This window comes from Salvelinus fontinalis, chromosome 17 (genome assembly GCF_029448725.1).
Source record: "Salvelinus fontinalis isolate EN_2023a chromosome 17, ASM2944872v1, whole genome shotgun sequence".
Classification (NCBI taxonomy): Eukaryota; Metazoa; Chordata; class Actinopteri; order Salmoniformes; family Salmonidae; genus Salvelinus; species Salvelinus fontinalis.
In genome coordinates, this window is record NC_074681.1 from 19,243,623 (window position 1) to 19,260,696 (window position 17,074).

General features: G+C 39.1%; 1 protein-coding gene across 6 annotated transcripts in view; it reads left to right on the forward strand.

Annotated features, from left to right (window-relative positions):
• Positions 1 to 17,074, forward strand: part of LOC129813911 (ephrin type-A receptor 3-like) — a 227,622-nt gene that overhangs the window by 138,592 nt on the left and 71,956 nt on the right. The window contains exons 11-14 of one of the 6 annotated variants that reach the window (XR_008753206.1): positions 597 to 768; positions 1,023 to 1,154; positions 1,555 to 1,697; positions 2,098 to 5,140. The exons of 4 other annotated variants lie outside the window; for them this stretch is intronic. The gene's annotated coding sequence lies outside the window, so the exon portion shown is untranslated. Of the gene's footprint in view, positions 1 to 596; positions 769 to 1,022; positions 1,155 to 1,554; positions 1,698 to 2,097; positions 5,141 to 17,074 lie in introns of those variants that run through there. One more of the 6 variants, XR_008753207.1, reaches the window with a different exon arrangement.

Here is a 17,074-nt window from a genome sequence, read left to right on the forward strand (position 1 = left end):
TACAGGGGGGTCGATATACGGCCATCAATTACCTCTCCCTCCAACCCTCTTTTCTGATTGTGACTAGATGGGATGCAGTTAATGTAGCAGGTAGCAGGTTAGGAGAACTCACGTAGCTGGTTAGGAGAACTCACGCAGAAGGTAGCAGGTTAGGAGAACTCACGTAGCAGGTAGCTGGTTAGGAGAACTCACGTAGCAGGTTAGGAGAACTCACATAGCAGGTAGCTGGTTAGGAGAACTCATGTAGCTGGTTAGGAGAACTCATGAAACTGTTAGGAGAACTCACATAGCAGGTTAGGAGAATTTGTGTAGCAGGTCCGGGAGATTGACGTAGCAGGTTAGGACAATTAGGTTGAAGATACATTTCACTGCTGCTCTATTTCACTGTAAATGTACATTAATATGTTATTAACATATCATATTCCTCAATACACGCAAATACCGAGCTTTTCTGCGTCTCACCAGTAGAAACGGACCAGCTACATTTCCTGGTTGTAAGCAAACCACAAAATCCAGAATTCATAGCGATTTCAGGACGTAGTACCCGCATGTGTATCCAGTTGAAGTGAGAAATTTCAAAATGTCTGCATTTGTAGCCAGCACTTTCAGCCAGAGGATTTCGAAACGGAACTGAGGTCTCAACTGATGGGGTTGCCATGTCGTCGAACATTGAAAAGTGATGCTATTCCATCGATTTTCCCCTTCACTCCAAAGAGGAAGTAATCCGATCAGCCAACATCAGAGCAGCAGAAAACAAGTCAAGCTGTGGTAACGTAACTAACATTACCTAGCTAACTAGCTAGCTGGCGAACTACATTTATTTATCTAAACCAAAATCTAGCTAGCTGGCTTTCATAATACGCTTGCTAGACATTGCAAAGCATATCAGTGTAATTAGCAAGCTGCTATCTGGTGATGTGATTTGTAACTTTGCAAGGTTCGCTTCGTTAGGTTAACCGTTAGCTAGCTAGCTAGCTAACTATTGCAGAGACTAACTATGTGTGACTATGTGTTTCATTTAGAGTCTGATCCCATCAACATCTGTAGAGGCATCAACATCTGTAGAGGCATCAACATCTGTAGAGGCATCAACATCTGTAGAGGCATCAATATCTGTAGAGGCATCAACATCGAGCTCAGCACCAGGATCGAGTGTAAGTCACCTTCTAAAAGCTTACTAAAATCTACTAAATCTTTCCATGACTCCATGATGAGCAAATACATCTACTGGAGCTAGGCATAGACATGGGCTGTGTCTTGTTGTCATAATTGGACAACTTCTACTGTAGTTTTCTCTGTATTGTTGAGGCTTAGTTGAAAGTTAATGCAAGGCTTGAAGTCTAAATTGCAGAAAAGAAAGTATTAGTAAGGAGGGGAGGGTTTGGGTGACTGGCTGGTGTCTGTTAGGGGTGGGTATTGTGTGTGAAGGTTAGTATGAATGATCTGTTGACATGTGGGACGGGGGGAGTGGATATATGATCTTGTTTGAGTGTGTGTAAATGGGGACATAGTAGTCAAATGTTGGCTAATCACTGACTACTGTGTGTCTAACAGACTAATCATGCTGCTGATAACGATAACCTGAACACCAGCTTTACTAATACAGAGCCTGTAGACCCATTGGATGAAAGCTTTCAGCCTGGAATATGCTCAAGCTCAACATAATCTTACTTTGACACAAGCCAGGACAGGCAAAGGTATTTATGAAAGCACAATACCCTCTTGAACAAACACTAAACTGTCACAAGACATGTGCTCCTCAAACTTTTCACACCCTTACAGTCAGTTCTTCAGTATGGGGGAGAGGGGCTGTTAGTGTACTCTTCTAGCCTATTCACTCTATTGTTGGCAGTGCTTGTCTAGTCAACAGCACAACTCTAGGTGCTCATACATAACAAGACACGACTAGACTGTACATCAGTCAAGACCCCCTCAAACTTTGGACATCTTTGCTAACAGCCATCTCAATGCCCCATTATTGACTCTGAGTATAACAGAATACATACCAGTCTACTGTACCCTATTTTGTTTACATAGTATGGTTCTATGGTTATTGTATGTTTACACATCCTCCTGATCACCTTCACGTCTCTCCAGGAGACTTGCAGTGCAAACAAATCTTCTGCAAGAGGTCGAAGCAGTGGGTGGTGAAAAACATGTGAGTGGCTTGTCCAACTGGCAGTGAAGTGCAAAAAGGACCAGACAATTGTCTACAAGGAGCCTGAGTCACAAATCCCCAAACCCAACAGCCCGGCAACATCACCACAGCAACAAAGACTACTAAATCAGCTGCCATTAACCAACATAAAGAAGAGGTTCACCAGCTGAAGAACAATATGTAACCTGCCTGGAATATTCAACCAACACAATACCCATATTCAGTTAGACTGATGTTGTAGTATAATATAGAATGCCTATATGCTCAAAATTGCGTTGCGGTATAGATATTTCTAGCTGTTGTACATATATATACTATATGTTTATATATACTTCAATAGCTCATCTGTATTTTTACTATTTTATACATTGTAGAATAACAGTGAAGACATCAAAACTATGAAATAACAAAGTGTTAAAAAAATCGTAATATATTTTAGATTTTAGATTCTTCAAACTAGCCACCCTTTGCCTTGATGCCAGCTTTGCACACTCTTGACATTCTCTCAACCAGCTTCACCTGGAATGCTTTTCCAACGGTCTTAACTTCTACTTGGTCACAATCCCGGATCCGGGAACAGCCTCATCAGTAAAAAACTGACTAGCATAGCCTAGCATAGCGTCACAAGTAAATACTAGCATCTAAATATCATGAAATCACAAGTCCAAGACACCAGATGAAAGATACACGTCTTGTGAATCCAGCCATCATTTCCGATTTTTAAAATGTTTTACAGCGAAAACACAATATGTATTTCTATTAGCTAACCACGATTGCAAAAGACTCAACCGCATATTTTCACAATTTTTTTACCGCATAGGTATCTATCACAAATTCGACCAAATAAAGATATAAATAGTCACTAACCAAGAAACAACTTCATCAGATGACAGTCTTATAACATATTTATTGTATAGCATATGTTTTGTTCGAAAAATATGCATATTTCAGGTATAAATCATAGTTTTACATTGCAGTCACCATCACAAATCTCACCGAAGCAGCTAGAATAACTACAGAGACCAACGTGAAATAGCTAAATACTCATCATAAAACATTTATGAAAAATACATGGTGTACAGCAAATGAAAGACAAACATCTTGTGAATCCAGCCAATGTTTCAGATTTTTTAAGTGTTTTACAGCGAAAACACAATATAGCATTATATTAGCTTACTACAATAGCCTACCACACAACCGCATTCATTCAACGCAACGTTAGCGATAGCGAATAAACCAGCAAAAGATATAAATTTTTTCCCTAACCTTCACAAACTTCATCAGATGACAGTCCTATAACATCATATTACACAATACATATATGGTTTGTTCGAAAATGTGCATATTTAGCGGCACAAATCGTGGTTTTACAATGTGAATACGTAGTCAAAATGCAGAAATATTGTCCGGAGAAATCTTGGAGAGGCACCTAATCTAATCAAATAACTAATCATAAACTTTACTAAAAAATACATGTTGGACAGCAAATGAAAGATATACTAGTTCTTAACTTCTTGCGAATATAGGGGGTGCTGTTTCGACTTAGCATAAATCGGTCTCCAGATTAAACTGCCTAGTACTCAATTCTTGCTCGTACAATATGCATATTATTATCATTGGATAGAAAACACTCTCTAGTTTCTATAGCCGTTTGAATTATGTCTCTGAGTGAAACAGAACTCCTTCTACAGCACTTTTCATGACAGGGAGTGAGATTTCAGAAATCTTGGCCCCTGTTCCCAGGTCAGTTGTAAGGTCTCTGTAAATGCTATGGAGAAACAAACACTGCCTACGTCTTCCTCTAGATGTCAGTACATGGTGACGCTTTGAATGGAGTCGATTGCGCAATCAGGGCCTGTATAAAACACCAATGATCGGAAGTAGCTTTCTTTTCCTGCCTGCGCCTGACGCACGATGGACATCGGACTTGCCTCCTTCCAAGCTGTTGTTTAGCCAGTAATATTTCTCCGGTCATGTTTTTACTCGTTATAGGTGTTAAAAACATCATAAGGTAGTTAATTTGAACCGTTTTATAGCAATTTATATCCGTTTAGGGCGATTTTATGGCATTTCTGTGTGATGCACTTTGAGGAGCTGGGCACTTTTCGAGTGCATGGTGAACGTTAGTGGCCATTTCGACGGGACAAGAGGACATCTTTCGACCAAAAGACGATTAGACCGAAGAAAGGATTCATTGCCCAAGATTCTGATGGAAGAACAGCTCATAGGAAGAACTATTAATGATGATAAATCGTGTTTCTGTCGAAAAATATTAAACGCTTATGGCGCCGTTTTGTTTGGTGTAGCTTCGTTTGGCGCAACCTGTATTGAAAAGTAAGGATAATTTAAAAAATGTAATTCAGCGATTGCATTAAGAACTAAATTGTCTATCAATCGCTGTCCACCCTGTATTTTTTTGGCAAGTTTATGAGTATTTATGTATAAGACTAGATCACTGTCTAATATGGCGCCCGACATTTTCTGACCAGCTTGGCTACTTTTCTCATTGTATAACCACGATTTTGGTGGCTAAATATCTACATTTTCGAACAAACTCTATATGTATGTTGTAATATGATGTTATAGGAGTGTCATCTGAAGAATTCTGAGAAGGTTAGTGAAAAAATTAATACATTTTGGTGGTGATAATGCTATCGCTCTTTTTGCCGTGAATCAATGCTGGGGTAATGTTTGCACATGTGCTATGCTAATATAACGATTTATTGTGTTTTCGCTGTAAGACACTTAGAAAATCTGAAATATTGTCTGGATTCACAGGATCTGTGTCTTTCAATTAGTGTACGCTGTGTATTTTTAAGAAATGTTTTATGATGAGTAATTAGGTAATACACGTTGCTCTCTGTATTTATTCTAGTCGAGTTGTGATGGTGGGTGCAATTGTAAACTATGATTTATACCTGAAATATGCACATTTTTCTAACAAAACCTATCCTATACAATAAATATGTTATCAGACTGTCATCTGATGAGGTTTTTTGTTGGTTAGTGGCTATCAATATCTTTATTTGGCCGAATTGGTGATAGCTACTGATGCAGTAAGAAAATGGTGGAGTAAGAAAATTGTTGTCTTTTGCTAACAGTGGTTAGCTAATAGATTTACATATTGTGTCTTCCCTGTAAAACATTTTACAAATCAGAGATGATGGCTTGAATCACAAGATCTGTATCTTTCATTTGGTGTCTTGGACTTGTGATTTCATGAACATTTTATTTTATGATATCCCTGTAACTTTAGGCTAGGCTATGCTAGTCAGCTTTTGTGTTGGGGGGGATCCCGGATCCGGGTTAGGGAGGCGTTAGAGGAACCGCTGTGTTAGATTTTTTAAAATAACTTTAGTACGACATACAGCTTACGTTATAGCGAGACAGCGCCCAAAATCAGGGCGGAATATACGTCTAAACATTTTCGACAGAAATACGAAATAACATCATAAATGGTTCCTACTATTTGATGAGCTTCCATCAGAATCTTGTACAAGGTGTCCTTTGTCCAGAATAATCGGTGTTCGGTTGTAGAATGCCCTCTTCATCTGTCGAATTAGCAAACAAAGCTAGCCATGTGGCGCAGGAGTGTCCAACTCACCATAACGCAAAACAAAGAAAATACCAAAAATCGCAATAAACTGATATAAACTGATATAACTCGGTTTAAAATAACTACTTTATGATGTTTTTCATGCAGATTTCATGCAAATTAATAGAATGGCCCTGGAACAGAGCCCCCGATTTCAGATTTTTCAGTTCCTGACAGGAAGTTTGCTGCAAAATGAGTTCTGTTTTACTCAAAGATATAATTCAAACGGTTTTAGAAACTAGAGAGTGTTTTCTATCCAATAGTAATAATAATATGCATTTTGTAAGAGCAAGAATTGAGTACGAGGCAGTTTAATTTGGGAACGATTTTTTACAAAGTAAAAACAGCTATTGAGAAACAGCTATTGAGAAAAGGTTTAAAGGAGTTCCCACATATGATGAGCACTTGTTGGCTACTTTTCCTTCACTCTGCGGTCCAACTCATCCCAAACCATCTCAATTGTGTTGAGGTCAGGTGATTGTGGAGGCCAGGTCATCTGATGCAGCACTCTCCTCCTTGGTCAAATAACCCTTACACAGCCTCGAGGTGTGTTGGGTCATTGTCCTGTTGAAAAACAAATGATAGTCCCACTAAGTGGGATGGCGTATCACTGCAAATGCTGTGGTAGCCAGGCTCGTTAAGTGTCCCTTGAATTCTAAATAAATCAACCGATAGTGTCACCGGCAAAGCACCCTCACACCATCACACCTCCTGTCATTCCCTGATCTGTTTAACCTGTCCTTGTGATTGTTTCCACCCCCTCCAGGTGTCGCTTATTTGCCCTGGTGTATTTATCCCTGTGTTTCCTGTCTATGTGCCAGTTCGTCTTGTATGTTCAAGTCAAACAGCGTGTTTTTCCCATGCTCCTGCTTTTCTATTCTCTTTTACTAGTCCTCCCGGTTTTGACCTTTGCCTGTTTTTCTGGACTCCATTTCCGCCTGCCTGACCATTCTGCCTACTCTGACCTCGAGCCTGCCATTCTGTACCTCTGGATCTCTGAACTGCTTATGACCTTTGGCCTGTCCACGACCATTCTCTTGCCTACCCCTTTTGGATTGTTTATAAACAGCTTGGACTCTAACCATCTGCCTCCTGTGTCTGCATCTGGGTCTCGCCTTGTGCCTTGATACCTCCTCCTCCGTGCTTCACGGTGGGAACCACACAAATCAAATGTTATTGGTCACATACACATGGTTAGCAGATGTTAATGCGAGTGTAGAGAAATCCTAACAAGTAATCTAACAATTCCACAACTACCTAATACACAAAAATCTAAATGAATGGAATAAGAATATGTACATATTAACATTTGGATGAGCGATGACCGAGCGGCATAAGCAAGATGCAATAGATGGTATAAGATACAGTATACACATATGTCATGACGTTGCCCTGTTGGGGGAGGTTTATGACCTCATAAATACATTTCCCCCTTTTCTCTCCACTCTACAGAATGGACTCTTGGAAAGCCCTTTGATAACATAGAGTATAGTAACATAAAAAGGTTGGGGAAAATAACAATATTTATGTAATCCAACCAGTTGAAAGTGTCCGTTGGCTCTTAAAGAATATGATGTCAGATCAGCTGGTGTCTGGGACATTATATCTGATGATCGGACAACATAAATTGTACCTTGGAAAGTCTACACATTATAGTTATCAGATTCACATGGAATTGTTGTGCAATTTAAATGTTTAAATATGAAACTATTTGTGAAAAGATTAAATGCAATTTCAGCTTCTAAATGAGAGAATCATTTTCATAAGTAAACTATGCTCACTCAGTGGCCACATCCAAGTGAACGGACATTGGTTGAGAGGAGAGAAACAAGCCCTTTTCTTCTCAAGTGTAAAAGGCCCCGTGACCCACTTCACGTCAGACTAAGCGAACCCCAGCGTGAGCTGTGGTTGCGAATTGTTGAATATCCACTCTACAGTGGACAGGGTATAACGTATCTGCCCTACAACACTACGACCAGATAGATTCTACAAGGGACAAGGGCAATCTCTTCTGGGCAAGCCAGTCTTCCATCTTCGACCCATCTATTGAAGCGCAGCTCAGTGTAAATATATATGTTGCATTTTCCTTTTCCGAATGGGCGGTTCTTAGAATGCATAAGATTCTGTATTTACGGTAGCATAGCTTCTCAAGGTCCAATAGAGACCCAATCTATTTTTTCCCTCAGTCTTCCCGCTCTTTCATTCAAACCCAACCCTCTTTATTTTTGTAACCAGCCGTCATATCGGTTTCGTCCGCTAGGGACTTTTTATTTTATGACATGATTAGTAGTTGATGTATGATCCATCCTGTGTATATGTAATTCTATGTGATTATTTAGGTATTTAGTAAATAAATAATTAAGACAATTTTTGTATTGCTAATTCAACTTGTTAGCCAGGGTTCGTGAAGATAACCAAGCATTTTACGACGTTCAGATGAGACTGAATAAGGTGACAATTAATAATTGACTGCTAATTATATAAAAGATCTTCAAGAGTGGATTCGGGATATAGCCGCTCTATATAAACGAATGCTTCTGTGGTGCCCCAGGTTATTAAAGAGTTAATTGTTGCATGGTTTAATTCAATCACATAATCAATCAAACGTTATTTAATCATTTTATAAAATAGCATGTTGTAAAATAGGGCTAGGCGTCCCGCTAGGACAACTTCCGGTGAAACTGGAGGGCGCACAATTCAAATAAATAATCATAAAAATGATGTATATTAAACATTTAGGAACATATAAGTGTCTTATCAGTTGAAAGCTTGAATTCTTGTTAATCTAACTGCACTGACCGATTTACAGTAGCTGTCACAGTGAAAACATGCCATGTGATTGTTTAACCTGTCTAGGATCAGCGTGGCGCTAGCGGCACACCCCCCCCCCCCCCCCCACTGAAAAACCAGTGCCGCGAAATTCAAAAAAAATATTTTTTTAAATATTTAACTTTCACACATTAAAGTCCAATACAGCTAATGAAAGACACAGATCTTGTGAATCCAGTCAACATTTCCGATTTTTAAAATGTTTTACAGGGAAGACACAATATGTAAAGATGTACATCTATTACCTAAAAACACATTAGCATAATCCACCATCTTTTATTTGTCCACCAACACCAGTAGCCATCACCAATTCGGCTAAACTAAGATATTTATAGCCCCTAACCAACAAAAAAACTCATTAGATGACAGTCTGATAACATATTTATGGTATGGGATAGGTTTTGTTAGAAAAAAGTGCATATTTCAGGTAGATGGCATAGGTTACAATTGCACCCACCGTCACAAATGGAATAGAAAAACTACTTAGAGCAACGTGTTTACCTACTTACTAATCATCAAACATTTCGTAAAAATACACAGCATACACGAATCGAAAGACACAGATCCTGTGAATACAGACAATATTTCAGATTTTCTAAGTGTCTTACAGCGAAAACACAATAAATCGTTATATTAGCTTAGCACATAGCAATTAGCAGCCCAGCATTGATTCTAGCCAAAGTGAGCGATAAAAGTCAACATCGCCAAAAGATATTAATTTTTTCACTAACCTTCTCAGAATTCTTCCGATGACACTCCTGTAACATCACATTACAACATGCATATACAGTTTGATCGAAAATGTTTATATTTAGCCACCAAAATCATGGTTAGACAATGTGAAATGTAGCTCAGTTGGTCAGAAAATTTCCTTGCGCCACTTAGACAGTGATCTACTCTTATACATAAATACTCATAAACGTGACTAAAAAATATAGGGTGGACAGGGATTGATAGACAATTTAATTCTTAATACAATTGCGTTATTACATTTTTTAATTTATCCTTACTTTTCAATACAGTTTGCGCCAAGCGAAGCTACGTCAAAAAACATGGCGTCCTAAGCCACTAAAATGTTTCGACAGAAACACGATTTATCATAATAAAAATGTCCTACCTTGAGCTGTTCTTCCATCAGTATCTTGGGCAAAGGATCCTTTCTTGGGAGGAATCGTCTTTTGGTGGAAAGCTGTCCTCTTGCCATGTGGAAATGCCTACTGCGTTCGGGATGAACTGAAAAGCGTGCCCAACTATTCACATCGTTGCAAAAATAAATGTCCCAAAATCGCACTAAACGGATATAAATTGCTATAAAACGCTTTAAATTAACTACCTTATGATGTTTTTAACTCCCATAACGAGTAGAAACATGACCCGAGTAATATTACCCCCTTCACTAATGCTTGGAACAGGAGCGGGCCGGTGTCCTCTAGGCGCATGACGCAGCTCCAAAAGAATGACTAGCTTCAGGGTTTTTTCATTTGTAGGGCCTGTGAACGCCTAATCGACCCCATTGGAATCGTCATCACGTAAAGGCATCCAGGGGAAGACGTAAGAAGTGTCCGTATAGTCATAGCAATATCAGTGCCGTTTTAACTGACTTCAGAACAGTGGCCAACATTTCTGAAATCTGAATCCATGTCAGGGAAATTGCTGTAGAATGGGCTCTGTTCCACTTAGAGACAAAATTTCAACTCCTATAGAAACTATAGACTGTTTTCTATCCAATAATAATAATAATATGCATATTGTACGATCAAGGATTTTGTGGGAAGCCGTTTCAAAAATTACCCAAATTAGCATAAATAGTCTAAACAGCGCCCCCATCCCCAACAGGTTAAAATCTATTCAAACTATAATATTTCTTACGGAAAGAAGTATTTTCAATAAGAAACCGATTTTAGCTTGTGCGTCCTGTCTTCAAACACTGATATTTCTTAATCGTTTTGGAAGTTACAAGCCTGAAACCTTGAACATAGACTGCTGACACCCTGTGGAAGCCATAGGAATTGCATCCTGGGATTTATTTTCCAGTATGCCCTTATACTTGCCATTGTAAGAGCATGGTCTCTCAAACAAACTTTGGATTTTCTCCTACCATATCTATTCTGTTATATTCTCCTGCATTATTTTAACATTTCTACAAACGTCAAAGTGTTTTCTTTCCAATGGTCCCAATTATATGCATATCCTGGCTTCAGGGCCTGAGCAACAGGCAGTTTACTTTGGGCACGTCACTCAGGCGGAAAATTTGAAAAAAGGGGCCGAGCCCTAAGAAGTTTTTAATCAGTCAGAGACACGACACATATGAGATGAGTAATGTAAGATATGTAAACATTATCAAAGTGGCATTATTTAACGTGACTAGTGATCCATGCGGATACGTTCACCAACTCTGCGTCTCACAAAGACACGGCGATTAGATCCAAAAATCTCAAATTTGGACTCAGGAAAGGAAAGATTTTCACCGGTCTAATGTCCATTGCTTGTGTTTCTTGGCCCAAGCAAGTCTCTTATTATTAGCAGTGTCCTTTAGTAGTGGTTTCTTTGCAGCAATTTGACCATGAACGTCTGATTCATGCAGTTTCTTCTGAACAGTTGATGTTGAGATGTGTCGGTTCTTTGAACTCTGTGAAGCATTTATTTGGGCTGCAATTTCTGAGGCTGGTAAATCTAATAAACTTATCCTCTGCAGCAGAGATAACTGTGGGTCTTCCTTTACTGTGGCAGTCCTCAAGAAAGCCTATTATCATTCGTTTTTAAACCGGACAATGACCCAACACACCTCCAGGCTGTCTAAGGGCTATTTAACCAAGAAGGAGAATGATGGGAGTGCTGCATCAGATGACCTGGCTTCCACAATCAACCGACCTAAACCCAATTGAGATGGTTTGGGATGAGTTCACTGCAGAGTGAAGGAAAAGCAGCCAAAAAGTGCTCAGCATATGTGGGAACTCCTTCAAGACTGTTGGGAAAGCATTCCAGATGAAGCTGGTTGAGAGACTGCCAAGAGTGTGCAAAGCTGTCATCAAGGCAAAGGGTGGCTAGTTTGAAAAATCTTAAATATATTTTGATTTGTTTAACCTGTTTGGCGTGCAAGCCCGACGTCGGTACATTTATGACAACAGCCACTTCAAGTGCAGGGCGCGGAATTCAAAATATAGTTTTTTTCAATATTTAACTTTCACACATTAACAAGTCCAATACAGCATATGAAAGGTACACATCTCGTGAATCCAGCCAACATGTCCGTTTTTGACTCCATCAGTAGCTATCACAAATTCGGCCAAATAAAGATATAAATAGCCACTAACCAAGAAACAACCTCATCAGATGACAGTCTGATAACATATTTATTGTATAGCATATGTTTTTTTCGAAAAATTTGCATATTTCAGGTATAAATCATAGTTTACATTGCAGCTACAGTCATTGCACCGAAAGCAGACAGAAAAATTACAGACACCAACGCCAAATAACTAAATACTCATCATAAAACATTTCTGAAAAATACATAGTGTACAGCAATTGAAAGAAAGGCATCTTGTGATTCCAGACAACATTTCCGATTTTCAAGTGTTTTACAGCGAAAACACAATATAGCGTTATATTAGCGTAGCCACAATAGCCAGAAACACTTGGGCGCCGACGACCAGTTCACATGCACGACAGATATTAGAAATAGCATCATAAAATGTTTCTTACTTTTGGTGATCTTCCGTCAGAATGTTGGTACAAGGTGTCCTTTGTCCAGAACAGTCGTTGTTTGGATCTGGAACGGCAAATTTCCCTCTTGATTTAGCATGGGCACTTGCCAAGTGGCACGGATCTCTCCAACGTCAACAAAGTCAGAGAACGGAACATGGCAAAACTCCCGAAAAAATTTCAATAATCTGATAAACTATATTGAAAAAAACATACTTTACGATGATATGGTCACATGTATCAAATAAAATCTAAACCGGAGATGTTAGTCGTCCATAACGACAGCTAAACAGAAGGCAAATCCATGTCCTCTTTCGCTCGCTCCAGAAACAGGAAATGGACGGTCACGTCATACAAAGAGCTTTAATTCCACCTCAGACCAAGATAGACACGAAATGTATTCTCTCACCGCCTCTTGACAACCAGGGGAAGGTGTATGAAGTGTACGTAGACTCTTACGTTCATTGCCCATGTATAGGCATGAAGTTGAACAGAGCATCGATTTCTGACATTCCACTTCCTGGTCAGGAAATGTGCTGCAGAAGGAGTTCTGTTTCACTCAGAGAAATAATTCAAACGGTTTTAGAAACTAGAGAGTGTTTTCTATCCAATAGTCATATATAATATATAATAATAATAATATGCATATTGTACGAGCAAGAATTGAGTACGAGGCCGTTTGAAATGGGCACGATTTCACTGGCTACTCAATACTGCCCCTTGCAGCCATAAGAAGTTAACACTTTTTTGGTTACTACATGATTCCATATGTGTTACTTCATAGTTTTGATGTTTTCACTATTAATCTACAATGTAGAAAATAGTAAAAATAAAGAAAAACCCTTGAATGAGTAGGTGTGTCCAAACTTCTTATTGGTACTGTATATAGAGCTGAAGTCGGAAGTTTAAATGCACTTAGGTCGGTGGCATTAAAACTCGTTTTTCAACCACTCCAAAAATGTCTTGTTAACAAACTAAAGTTTTGGCAAGTCGGTTAGGACATCTACTTTGTGTTTTTCCAACAATTGTTTACAGACTGATTATTTCATTTATAATTCACTGTATCACAATTCCAGTTGGCCAGAAGTTTACGTTCACTAAGTTGACTGTGCCTTTAAACAGTTAAAAATTCCTGAAAATTATGTCATGGCTTTAGAAGCTTCTGATAGGCTAATTTACATCAGTTGAGTCAAGTGGAGGTGTACCTGTGGATGTATTTCAAGGCCAACCTTCAAACTCAGTGCCTCTTTGCTTGACATCATGGGAAAATCAAAAGAAATCAGCCAAGACCTAAGAAAAAAAATGTAGATCTCCACAAGTCAACAATTTCTGAACGCCTGAAGGTACCACGTTCATCTGTACAAACAATAGTACGCAACTATAAACACCATGGGACCACGCAGCTGTGATACCGCTCAGGAAGGAGACGCATTCTGTCTCCTAGAGATGAACGTACTTTGGTGCAAAAAGTGCAAATCAATCCCAGAACAACAGCAAAGGACCTTGTGAAGATGCTGGAGGAAACAGGTACAAAAGTATTTATTTTCACAGTAAAACGAGTCCTATATCGACATAACCTGAAAGGCCACTCAGTAAGGAAGAAGCCACTGCTCCAACACCGCCATAAAAAAGCCAGACTACAGTTTCCAACTGCACATGGGGCCAAAGATTGTACTTTTTGGAGAAATGTCCTCTGGTCTGATGAAACAAAAGTAGAACTGTTTGGCCATAATGACCATCGTTATGTTTGGAGGAAAAAGGGGGAAGCTTGCAAGCCGAAGAACACCATCCCAACGATGAAGCTTTTTTGCAGGAGGGACTGGTGCGCTTCACAAAATAGATGGCATGAGGGAGGGAATTATGTGGATATATTGAAGCAACATCTCAAGACATCAGTCAGGATGTCAAAGATTGGTCGCAAATGGGTCTTCCAAATGGACAATGACCCCAAGCATACTTCCAATGTTGTGGGAAAATGGCTTAAGGACAACAACGTCAAGGTATTGGAGTGGCCATCACAAAGCCCTGACCTCAATCCCATAGAAAATTTGTGGGCAGAACTGAAAAAGCGTGAGCGAGCAAGGAGGACTAGAAACCTGACTCAGTTACACCAGCTCTGTCAGGAGGAATGGGCCAAAATTCACCCAATTTTTTTATGGGAAGCTTGTCGAAGGCTACCCGAAACGTTTGACCCAAATTAATTTAAAGGCAATGCTACCAAATACTAATTGAGTGTATGTAAACTTCTGACCCACTGGGAATGTGATGAAAGAAATGAAAGCTGAAATAAATAATTCTCTCTACTATTATTCTGACATTTCACATTCTTAAAATAAAGTGGTGATCCTAACTGACCTAAGACAGGGAATTTTTACTAGGACTAAATGTCAGGAATTGTGAAAAACTAAGTTTAAATGTATATGGCTATGTAAACTTCTGACTTAAACTGTATACAGAATATATAATGGTGTTTAATTTAATATTTTTTTAAAGTGTACTGACAAGTGACTCAATTATTCCTGCTGCATCCGATCCCAATAAAGTGTTAACTTTATTTCCTGCGTTAATTCATTTTGATTTTCTTTAAATGTATTTGGATAAACTAGCTTCAGTCTTACTGCTAAAACAAATAATGCAGGAACTTTGTGTATCATTTAAACGCTAATTTGTTGGAAACTAAACATGTTTTAAATAAACAGTAGATTAGTCTATCAATAAAGCTAATAAGTAGACATGAATTTTTTTCAAGATGAAGTTTATTTGCTCTGGAGACCGAGGCGAGTTTACACAGCAGTATGCAGTAACAGTTATGGCATTGTATGACATATATACAGAAGGAAAAAGAATATGCAACTTACGCTTATAATAAATTCTACAGTTCTACAAAAGGAATAACTGCATATGGTGTGTTTGGGTGGTACAGTGAGGTGTTTGGAGTCACTTTGATACAATGGGAGATTGTTGTTATGGGACCTTTCACATCTCCCCTTGAGAGCAATCAACTTCTTTGTGTCTAAGCAGTATTTAATGTGTGAGAGAGTCAAAAACGCTATTACACATTCATGGGTAGTCATTGTGTACTGTCTGTATTCCTACTGTAACAGCATGGTGTAGAATGAGACATGTCACAGACACATGTTCGCTAGCTAGCTATATCACACAAGTATAGTAACTCCAAGACTAATATGAGTCATAAACACAAAGTCATTCCTTTACTCTCCACCACTATCATCACAACATTTCTTCAGTTTTGCTCATAATGAGAGACATTGAGGCTAGCTAGGATAGTTAGCTTGCTAGCTATAACGTTAGACTACAGTACATTTTAGGTATATTAAATACACAGCTAGCTAGCTAACTAAACTTGGTTTTAGCTTGCCTTGTAATGGTACTAGCAAGCCTTGATATGGCCAAATCAATCACCAAATTGTATTGTACTGAACAACACTGCCTCGTGTAAAAAGAGAGCTTTTATTGCTAGCTAGCTACAGATAGCAAACAACTTTCTTGTTTGTAATCTACCCTCCTGAGTCCTGGTCCAGCCCAGATGGTCTAGGCTGCTGCCGCTGCTTGCTAGTCTCACAGTTATTGCTTTCACTGTCTCAACTGCTCTTCAGTGTATTCCGGCTCAAATAAATAGGGCTGTATGTTCCTATGTAAAAGAACATCAAAAAATGTTTCATCGTCCAGCTCTTCTTGGAATGAGGAATCATCAGAAGCTGCCATTGTAGCTAATTAACTATCATGGATAGACAGTGCACGGTAACATAGCTTCCATGTACCTGTAAATTAGTACTGCCCCCCATTTTGAAAAGCTTGCCTAAGAGGGTAGGAACAAGGAAGTAGGGCTCCCGTCAAACTGTAGTCTTTACAAAGCCAGGGAAAATGAGTCAACCTAGATATCCTTCAATGTCCTGGCAGATAGGAACATCGTTGAGACATGTCCAATGGTTCTATTGAACAAGGACAACCATATCTACTTGCTGCTAGTGGGATCGTGCAATCGGCGAAACACAAAGGTCACAATAATGGCTAAAAAACATCACTCCAATTTTTTTGGGATCAGACATCAGACTCAATCAACCAATTGATTGACGTCATTGGTTGAACTCTTCCGGTGCAAATGTAAAAAAATACAGCTATAGTCCATAATTATGTCTGAAACACCTTCCCATCACTCATAATTATGTAGTGAGACTGGAAGAACACCTCAAATAGTGTCTAGCACTGAAGTTTCCATTGCAATTTAAGAAAGGGGTTAGGGTTAGCTAAAATTCTCCCTGACGCCACTCAAACATCCAACTTTGGATGTCACTTTGACATTAGCTTCATCCCTCCTAGCCATGAACCTCTTCTCTCTCCTCCCACTCTTTCCTTCCTTTCATTCTGCCATGGCTTGGATAGTGGGATGGAGGCAGGGCTGGGGGTTGATTAGTGCTTTTTAATAGAGAACCTCAAAACAGGATTGTGTGTGTGTTTGACTGCAGATTGCATGAGATCAAAGACAGCACTAGAAATAGAGATGTCCAGAATACAGAGACAACAGGGAGGAGAGAGAAGGTGATGGAGGGAGAAGAGAGAAAAAGAGTGAGAAAAGAGGCTGAGAGAGTATATGGGAACATTGGGGATGATTTCTCTCTTTCCTTTTCATTTTCCTATACCATCTTCGCTCTGCCTATATAAATCTTTATTCCTCTCCCTACCCCAGTGTCTATTCAACATTGCCATGCTTATCTCGTTATTCTTTCCCTCTATTTTCTTCCTCTTTCTTTGTGTTATCTTTTCAG